This window comes from Adiantum capillus-veneris, chromosome 19 (genome assembly GCF_014529385.1).
Source record: "Adiantum capillus-veneris isolate H3 chromosome 19, ASM1452938v2, whole genome shotgun sequence".
NCBI lineage: Eukaryota > Viridiplantae > Streptophyta > Polypodiopsida > Polypodiales > Pteridaceae > Adiantum > Adiantum capillus-veneris.
Window position 1 is genome coordinate 25,530,366 of NC_140949.1, and position 10,956 is coordinate 25,541,321.

Consider the following 10,956-nt stretch of genomic DNA (forward strand, 5'->3'; position numbering starts at 1 on the left):
TGTGAGAAGAAGATGAAAGTGTGGTCAGCTTGCTTTGTGACTTAGGGCACAATGCGTAATCACCCTTGCTTGGATAAAAACTATCCTGGAAACTTAGAAATTTTTGTCAGCTTGCTTTGTGACTCAAGGCACAATGTGTAATCACCCTTGCTTGGATAAAAGCTTCGTGGAAACTTAGAAACTGTAGTAAACATATATGGAAAATTGGTGTCCAGATTTTAGCAATAGAAGTTGCAACATTGTGATAGCTTGCCAAAGCCATGGGAGCCATCATTCTTAGTTGGATTGCCTTTGTCGTACAATCATTTGTAATACGAAAGGCAGGCAATAGTGCACTCCACTACCTTGTGCAACACTCTATCATTAGCACCGACATCCTCAGTGCAATTGACTGTTATGGTGGCTTAAAAAGAACCGAAGGTCAACACTATTGATCGACACAATCTGTCTTTAGCTTTAGCCCATGTTATGCGTTAATTATAGTCTATACTTAGAAGAAAAGGAAAAGGAAATGCATTGGGAGGGCCTTGCATTACAAGAAATGCCTATGAATTTGCAATTAGGACACTAATCCACTACAAAAACTCCAACGAAAAGGGAGGGATGGAGAGCATAGAGGGAGATAGGTGTTGCTCTACCCTTGCCTCTATTGATTGGGGGGGGGGGGGGGGGGGGGGAGAGAGAGAGAGAGAGAGAGAGAGAGAGAGAGAGAGAGAGAGAGAGAGAGATGCATTTGTTATGTAGTGGTAGCTTGTGGCGCTTAGAATCCTATGGACCCTTGGGAAATATCGATAGCTTCTTAAGCTTTTGTAGTCAAATGAATGCCATGCAACCAATCATCATTACTTGCTTTGAGTGCTTCAACAACCGTTGCTACTAGTTGGTCTCGTGGAAGCACCAAGTCTTGATAGCATTGGAATGGCATTGTAAACCATACCCTATTTGTCCACCACCTTTGCTAGTTGAGTTCACATTAGCTTCCCTTGCGGTTCCATATTGTGGTTAATTGGAATCTATTGTCTAATGGATATTTAATTTAATATTGAATAAATAATATAGATTTAATACATATAGTGATGATGGATTATTAGTAGGAGTTGAGTGGAAGTTGCAAGCAACTTGCAAAAGCTGCTAGCAAATATGTGCACCAACATCATCATCACAACAACATTATGAGCACTCAATGAACATCTTCAAGTGCTCTTGTAAGCAGCCCAAGAGCCACTTATGAGGAGCATTTGCCATGGTTTTGGATGTGTGTCCATCACGTGGGGTTCTAAACACTTTCGGATTGTAAAACTTTGAATGTATCTTGGAGCATAGGTTAGTGAGGCAAATGATCTTATGGAGAATGTACACATGAAGAGGATATTGTCATAAAATATAATATCTAACTTTACCAAATGATTTTCTCATATTAAACTGATCAATTAATATGGGAAGATAAAAGGGGAACAAGAGTTAGGATATAGATATGTCCTTCTAGACCTATCTCAACAGGGGACCAAAAAGAGAAATGGTTGCATCTCAATAGGGGTCCAAAAGGAGACAGTATACCAAAGAGCAATGTGCATTAAGTGCTTCTAGATTTACCTCAGCAAGGGACCAAGAGGAGAGATGGTTACATCTCAATAGGGGTCCAAAACAAGGTAGTCCATCAAAGAGCAACGTGCATCTAATGGAGCTTAAAAGACCTTAAAGGGAGTAACGGAGACTTGTTGTCCCTTGAAAGCTGTGTCAGCAGTTATAGTATCTCCCATCTCAAAAGCTTGAATGTCCAACTTGGCCAACTCCGTTGATATGAAGTTTTGAGTAGAGCCAGGGTCAAACAAGATGAAGGCATCATGTTCCCTTACCTTTCCCCAAGCATAGGAGAGAGGTGATCCTTTGCAATGAACATCCTCTTTTGGAGCTTTGATGGTGGAAGCTCTAGTAGTCTCACTGCGGACATTTCTCTTGGGGCAAGAACGATAGCCATGTCCTTGCTCCCCACACTTCAAAATTATATGGTCCTTGCGAAAAGCTTCAAGCTCTTCAGGAGAGAGTTTGTTTTTACCTTTGTAAACTCCCTTCTCCTTAATCTGATTGTTGTCGTTGTTGTTATTGGAATTGCCTTGGAAAGAATTTTAGGCATTGGTTTTCCCCTTTAGATTCATTTTGATCCTTGTTTTCCATGGGCTTGAAATTTCTTCTCGCCCCTTGTTGGAATTGATCCTTGAAGCAACCATAGTGTGGTGGATGACTTCGGTGATAGTGCTAGGCCGTTGTGAGTTGACATACTCAGCCATTTTTTTAGGTAATCGCACACAAAATTGTTGCTTTTGCTTAGCAAAGTCTATCTTTTAGAAGACAGTAGCCTTGAGATGTAAATCCCAAAACTTGTCCACATATTTGTGAATAGACTCATGTGAGATAAGCTTCAAGCTGTTCCATTTAATAAGTAATTTGTCCTTCGTATCACTTGCAAGGAATTGCTTCATGATGGAAAGTCGTAGAGTTTTCCATGTCTTTGGGGCTTCGTTGTTGCCACGAAGGCTATCCCACTATTGACAAGTCGATTTCTGGAAGTACATAGCTACATGGTGTAGCTTGGAGGACTCTGTGAAGCCCTCGTCTCCAAAGGCCATATCAAATTGTGGGATGAAGGTCAATACTTTGTCGGTGGCACCAAAGGTCCCATCATAGGTGAGAAAAGAGATACTCTTTCCTCCCTCTTTGAACTTCTTTAGCTTTTGTGATCTTTGCCATGCAGAATATGATTTGTGATGTCCTCTCCTCTTGTATTCTCTAGGAGAATAGCCATATCTTTCGTTGGAAGAGGAGGAAGGTGAAGAAGAAGGAGAAGAGGGTGATCTCTTTCTTGCCTTTTTCTTCCTTTGTTTCCTCTCTTCCCTTTTGAAGTGACGAGGAGAAGGAATATCGGTTGATCATTTCCTCTTGGGAGGAGTTGGCGATAGTTTAGACCGCCATCTTCATGGAGCCACATCTTTAGAGGAACTTAGGGATTCACTTATTTCTTGTTCTTTGGATTCCTCCTCTCTTATGGGAGAGAGTCTTCTTTTGGGAGTCTCATCAAGTGGCCTCCTAAACTCTCTCTCTTGGACAGGAAGGGAAATTCCATAAGCACAAAGTTGTTGGGTAACTTAGGCTTGCAAAGTAGGTTTGCCCATAGCTTAATGCAACCTAGTAACAAGATAATTGATAAACACGGAGACATCATCATTAGCACCTTCATGTGCAAAATCAAAGTTATCAATGTTCATTCTACTCTCTTGGTTATTGTCGCCATGCTATTATACTTATGTGTTTACTTAGTGTATCCTTTGGCAATTCAAAACCTTAGTTGCTACTCCTCTAAGCCTTTGAAAATAAGCACTTAAGTATCTACATCCACGACTCGAATTGGTTAATTATAGAGAGTAGTGGAGTGGGTCTAACATAACAGAATTTCCGAGGATAGCTCCTTTCGGACTTCTTATGGCTCAATAATGGTAAAGCCGTAGGGAAGTCTAAAAGACCCCATTATTACGACTAAAGCTCCCGAGGTGTTCACCATTTCCCACGTAGTGGGCTCAACAAAACCGATAATAGATCCAATCCCACTTACCATAATATAATTAACAAAATCAACCATTAATAGGCTACTTAAAGACCTCTCCTCTTAAGCAAGAGAAGAGAAACCAAATGCTTTGATACCAATGTAATGGAAATGGCCTATGAACTTCGAGAATAGCGGAATTAAGAGAATTAAAGTGAGCATATTTGTGAGATCACTTTGAGAACATAGAGGGTGAATTTAATTGATGGTAGCAAAATATACATAGTACTTAATTAACTTGGCATGAAAAATACTTTTTCCAAGAGAGAGAGTATTAGAGAACATGACAATAGTTGAGGACTGGATTTACTTGGAGCCGGTCCCCCCTCCAAAAGGCATTTGTATTATAGATTCTCCCATCAAGAGAGACTTGGTACGATACGATATTTGTGTTCCTTGTGACCTTGGTGATGCTATGAAGATGGAAAGCTTCATACATCACGAGCATAACATAAACTTTGTAAAAATAATTAACTATCCGAAGCCTCAGTCCCAAGGCCTCAAACACCTTCGAAGGTGGAGAGAGCTAGCAGGGAATGAGGGTAGGTAAGAGGAAGAAGAATCATTCATAAGAGAAAGAAATAGTTCTCACTTATCATCACTCTTCTTGATTAGCATAGCGTAATAGCATAGTAATGAAGATGAAGAAGATGGAAGCTTAAGCATTGAAACATGGCTCTTGGTTGGATTTGCATTCCATAGCCAAGAGTGTTGGTGTAGGCTTTCAACTTCTCAATAAGCTTGGAGAAGGAGATAGATATCTTGCACTTTGCACTCCACACAATGAGAGAATGTGTATATGTGTGTGTGGAAGACTCTACCCCTCTCAAGCTTGGTCCCCCCCCCCCCCCTTCTCTCTCTCTCTCTCTCACATTATTTAATTATATCATTTGGACATGTGTCCTCTTTTTCCTCTTTGAGAGAAAGAACTTAATTATTTATTTTTATGCATCTAAATTCTCATTGGACCTCTTTAAAGCCTATCCAATAGGATTCAAGCATATCATGAGGGCCACATGGGGAGGATTTTGACATGTGTCTTTTATGCTTCTCGAGTCATTTGGTTTGAATTGAACACTTCAAGCACTTAATCAATTAAGCATGGAAACCGTTTATGCCTCTTGAGAGTTTATCTTTAACTTGAACACTTCAAGAACCTTAGTCATTTAAGCATGAGAATCACCTCAAGCTTGGGCAAGGTTCCCACAAACACTTTAAGCACTTTAGTTAGCAAGCCAACAAGCGCCTCATGCTTGAGTAGGATTCTCACCACAAGGTCAGCCGTAGCTTGCCTAAGGTCAAAGGACTTTTTAACACTAACTTTTGGAGGTCTTTAATGAAGCTAACGCTGATTGGGAAGTTGAGACTTCATGTCCAAAGCTATGTCGACAAAGAAAAAAATTTCATCTCTCCTCTTCAACATGAGGATGCTATCCTAGGGACACCATGGTTCAACCGTATGGTTGTCAACATGAAGCTCCTTGAAAGGAGAATCTATTTCACCTACAGAGAAAAGAGCATATACATAGATGCTAATGAATCGGGGACCACCATATCCCTCGTAAATACGCTTGCTTTTGATAAGTCAATGAAAAGCTCTATTTTTGTGTATATGATTTTTGTTAGAGAGTCTGTAAATGATTCTAATGTTTTCACAAGTAGCAACAAAAGGAATCAAGAGAAATTAGAGTTGTCTAATTTCCTAAATGGATTCCAAGATGTTATCATTGATGACATCCCTACTGAGCTACCTCCAAAATGAGGGGATGATGACCATGCAATAGAGCTTCTACTAGGAAGCTCACCGCCTAATAAACCTCCTTATTGAGTTTCACAAGCTCAACAAGAAGAGATCATGAGGCAAGTGCATAAATTGGTGGAAAAAGAGATGGTGAGGCCTAGCTCCTCTCCATTCTGTTCACCAGTACTTTTAGTGCAAAAGAAAGATGGCGCATATCATATGTGTGGCTACTATAGAGCACTAAATAGGATCACTACTATTAAAAAAAAGATTTTTCGTGCCGCGGGTAGAAGTTTTATTTGATAAGTTACAAGTTTTGGCCAGAAAAATGCTCCAGTCGCATTCAAACTCACGATGGACAAAAATCTTCAGGCCACTCAAATTCTCTTTAGGAGTACAAGTGACACCTCCAGGTAATCTTCCAAGTTGTGGGAGAGAATACGCTTTTCATTCATCAAAAGAAAAGTGAATTTTTCCTACAAGAGATTCAATATTTATGTCTCATTATCTCTCAAAATGGTATTGGTAATAAAAGCATGGCCTAATCCAAGGAATCTACATGAGCTAAGAAGCTTTATGGTATGTGTGCATACTATAGACACTTCATAGCAAAATTCTCTCAAATAGCAGGACCATTGCATGACTTAACAAAGATGAACATTAAGTACTTATGGACTGCTAAAGAACAAAATACTTTTGACAAGTTCAAAGAGAAGCTTACCTCCCAACCAGTCCTTATGCTTCTGGATCTTTCAACCATTTGAGGTTCAATGTGATGCTTGTGGTGATTGCCTTGGAGCCATTTTGCTTCAAGAAAGGCATGCCATCGCATATGAGAGCCGAACGCTCAATGCCTATGCATGGGTCTTGGGCATATACAAAAAAGAGCTTTTAGCTATTCTACATGCCCTAGACACATGAAGCACTATCTCTTGGGGGCTCCATTCATCCTACGAATGGATCACAAAGCCTCAAGAACTTCATGACACAAACCAAGCTCTCCGATAAACAAATGAGGTGGGAAAATTTTCTTTCGCAATTTAAATTTCATATTGCTCACATTGCTCGCAAGCACAATCAAGTGGTCAATGCACTTTCACAACGGCCAAGGGTAAATGTGGTGTCTATAGCAACTCACAATGATCTATCTTTTATGATAGATGAGTATGCTACTGGTCGAGACTTTAAGTACGTAACTACAACCTTTGCATTAAGGAAAGAAAAAAAAGAACCATTCACCTTGGAGGATGGTTATTTTCCAAACGGCAATAGGCTATGTGTTACTCGCCCATACAATAAAAAAGTCATGTATGAATCCCATGCTTCTCGTTATGTGGGGCAAAGAGGAATTCCATAATCTACTCTTCGAGGAGTAGAAATATATTTCTGTTGGTCTACCATGAAAAGTAAACATACAAGAGTATGTTTCAAAATGCGTGGTATACCAAAAATTGAAATTTGATCGAGGGAAGCAATTTGGATTGTTTTAGTCGACAGGCTAGCAAGAAAACACACTCTATGCATGTCAAAAAGACTATTAAGGCACATCAAATGGCAACTCTCTTTAGATCTCAATTTTTCAAGTATCATGGCTTGCCAACATTCATAAAGTTGGACAAAGATCCTAGAACGAGTAGTAATTTCTAGAAGGGTCTCTTTGAGAATCTAGGAAGTAGATTAAATTTCTCTTTTGGCTTATCATCCACAAATTGATGACCAAAATGAAATAACTAATCTAACGATTCTTGAATCTACTAAAAGCCTATGTCATGGAAGTAGATCAACGTTCTCAATGAGAGAAGTACCTACCTCTTATAGAGTATTCGTACTATGACATTGTACATACTTCTATGGGGAAAGCACCTTTCAAGGTTAAAGAGGGAAGATCCAAAATTCCCTTACTACTTAAAGTACATGGGAAGATCTTCGCTGTTGATGAATATAGCTGAGACTTACAAGAATCTTTTCCAAAGATTAAAAAAGTTATATCCATCTCACAGCAAAGGCAAAAAGGGTTGTTGCTAATAAGCATAGAAGAGCCTTAGCCTTTAAGAAAAACGATTGGGTCTTGCTAAAGTTTCTCAAGGCTTATCTAAGGAATACTACGGGGAAGAATCCTACGAGCCACCAAGAGTATTATGCTAAACTAGCAAAAAGATACTATGGTCCTTTCTTTTAAAACTCTTAATCCAATCAATGAGATGGCTTATTAGTTGCCCAATCATTGGCTCATTCACAATGCTAACCATGTGAGTCTACTCAAGCCTTACAAAGGAGAGCCACCAAAAGAACCAATTATGAAGGACCCGCTAGAGATCGAAGATCAAGAAGAGGTGTTGTAGCCCGAATCGATTCTTCGACACGAAGACAAGGTACTAAGAAACAATAACGTTATCCATTGATATCTTGTTAAGTTTAAGAATTATCCTTTTAAAGATACTAGAGGGATACAAGGAACCTAGCTTAAGGATAATATGAACCTTGTCAATTCTTACAATGCTACACTAGAGTAAGCAAATGAAAATGCATTTCAAATGACAAAATTTAAGAAGTATGCATGCTTAGGATCATGTTTGTGGTGACAAGGTCTCCCAAACACCAAGTAGAACTTGTCACTCTACTTTGGAAGTATGATATGGACTAAAAGATCAGACATGCTTGCGGCAACTAAGTCTCCCAAGCACCAAATGGATTAGTCATCCATTCTGGAATGACATCGTAGGGTCAAAAGGGATCCTTTATCCGCTAAGAAACATGGACTAATGACTAGGCTTTATCTTCTCTACCTCATAGTTGAGGATGACTATGATTTCAAAAGAGAGGCAATGTCATAAAATATAATATATAACTTTACCAAATGATATTTTCATATTAAATTGATAATTTAATATGGGAAGATAAAAGGGGAACAAGAGTTAAGATATAGATATGTACTTCTAGATCTATCTCAACAAGGGACCAAAAAGAGAAATGGTTGCATCTCAATAGGGGTCCAAAAGGAGACGGTCTACCAAAGAGCAATGTGCAATAAATGCTTCTAGATTTACCTCAGCAAGGGACGAAGAGGAGAGATGGTTACATCTCAATAGGGGTCCAAAACAAGGTAGTTTATCAAAGAAAAATGTGCATCTAATGGAGCTTAAAAGACCTTAGGGTTAGCTTCATTAAAGACCTCCAAAAGTTAGTGTTAAAAAGTCATTTGACCTTAGGCAAGATAGGGCTGACCTTGTGGTGGGAATCCTACCCAAGCATGAGGTGCTTGTTGGCTTGCTAACTAAAGTGCTTAAAGTGTTTGTGGGAACCTTGCCCAAACTTGAGGTGATTCTCATGCTTAAATGACTAAGGTTCTTGAAGTGTTCAATTCAAAGATAAACTCTCAAGAGGCATAAAGGGTTTCCATGCTTAATTGACTAAGTGCTTGAAGTGTTCAATTCAAACCAAATGACTTGAGAAGCATAAAAGACACATGTCAAAATCTTCCATATGTGGCTCTCATGATGTGTTTGAATCCTATTGGATAGGCTTAAAAGGGATCCAATAAGAATTTAGATGCATAAACATAAATAATTAAGTTCTTTCTCTCAAAGAGGAAAAAGAGAACACATGTCCAAATGATATAATTAAATAATACGAGAGAGAGAGAGAGAAGGGGGGGCGGGGACCAAGCTTGAGAGGGGTATAGTCTTCCACACACACACATACACATTCTCTCATGGTGTGGAGTGCAAAGTGCAAGAGCTCTATCTCCTTCTCCAAGCTTATTGAGAAGTTGAGAGCCTACACCAACACTCTTGGCTATGGAATGCAAATCCAACCAAAAGCCATGCTTCAATGCTTAAGTTTGCCATATTCTTCATCTTCATTACTATGCTATTATGCTATGCTAAGCAAGAAGAGTGATGATAAGTGAAGAACTATCTCTTTCTCCTAAGAATGATTCTTCTTCCTCTTCCCTACCCTCATTCCCTGCTAGCTCTCTCCACCTTCGAAGGTGTTTGAGGCCTTGGGGCTGAGGCTTGGGATAGTTAATTCTTTTTGCAAAGTTTATGTTATGCCCCGCTTTCAGAGCTTGTGGTGATTGGTGGAGTTGTGCTTTGCCTAATTTGATGAAAATTGTCATGGTGCTTGAGCTGAGCCATATAAACATTTTTGTGTTGAAATTTGATGACTTTGACCCCTCTGGTCATAGTCCTATCTTAGGCGTGCCTAAGATAGAATTGGCTAATTTTGGGCTTCACAGAGTTGAGACTTGGTGTTTAATGAGGTTTGGACTTATTTGACAAGTTGAAAGTCAATAACGTCCACTTTTAGTGTCTTCTAGGGCGATAAAGTGATCATGGGCTAATGTATGCATGGGAAAAGTGTACTAGGGAGAGGTAGGCTATGTGCCAGGTATGAGGATCGTGATCATGTGAAAAAAATGTGCAAAAAGTACTTAAAACATGGCAGATAATCTTCGGCACGCCTAAGATAAAAATTGCATTTTATCAATATTTATGCCTCTAACTTGCCGTATCTAGATTCTACTATGTCAGTTATGGTGGGTTATGGCCTTGGTTGTGTATCTTGCAATTGGTGTTTTCCCCAATGAAGTTGATGGTCCTCTTTTGAGATGAGCTTGACTTGGAGTCACTACTCAGTAGTTGTGTGCCCATTGAAGGCTAGTAAGGGTCTACTGTAATGAGTAGAGTTCCCCCCTTGAGTTTGAGGTCAAACGGATCAATATTTTGCACTAAGATGCACAATGTCGCTTTGCAGTGAAGATATGGTCATTTTGATATATCCTTATGATTTGGACTCTAATGCACCCCCACTTCTCTAGAGTTCCCAACATGATGGCATCTTCTCATGTGTCAAGTTTGGTCTAGGACTGAGCTCTTCATCATTGTCGCGCCGAAGATACTAGATCAACTTTTCTAGCATTTTTTGTACTTTGGAGCCTACTAAGGTGTTCCCCCACTAGAGATGAGCCTATAATTCAAGTTTGGTATGATTTGGATTTTTGGTGTGGCCGGCCGGTGTATTCGCCTTTGTTCTTGAAAGTTTCCAGATTGCCCTATGTTGCCGTGCTCCCTATAGCCTTGTGGTTGACAAAGTGATACTCAAAATGATTCTTGGTATAGTTTGGAACTTAGTCCTCATGGCTGGAGCAAGTAAGAGCTGATAGACGATGCATAGAAGTTATCTCTCAAAGGACTAGAATAGAAATAAGAGGAAAAATGGCCTAAAAGACTATACATACCTGGACTTTTCTGACACCCCCCATCCTATACCTACCCATTGAGCCCAATAGGCTTCACAATGTACTCTCCGGTCAAAAATTTCAGAAAATCGACATCCAAGGACCTTTATGTCGCAATTTGTCCCAGATTCTTAGTGAGTTGGAGTGGCCGTCGAGCTTTTTGATTGAAATTTCTCCTTTTTTTTTTGCCTTGCAATCCTCTTAGTGTTCTCGGGCCCTTCATAAGATTTGCATGGTTCTTTCGGTTGTTGCAAGGGTTGCTCAACAATGATCCTTTGATCTTGCAATGTGTACTTTTTTATAATGGGATGGAACATTGATTGCTCCCGGTTTGTCACTATCCAATTCCATCTGCGTGGTCCAGACTTCTTTCAA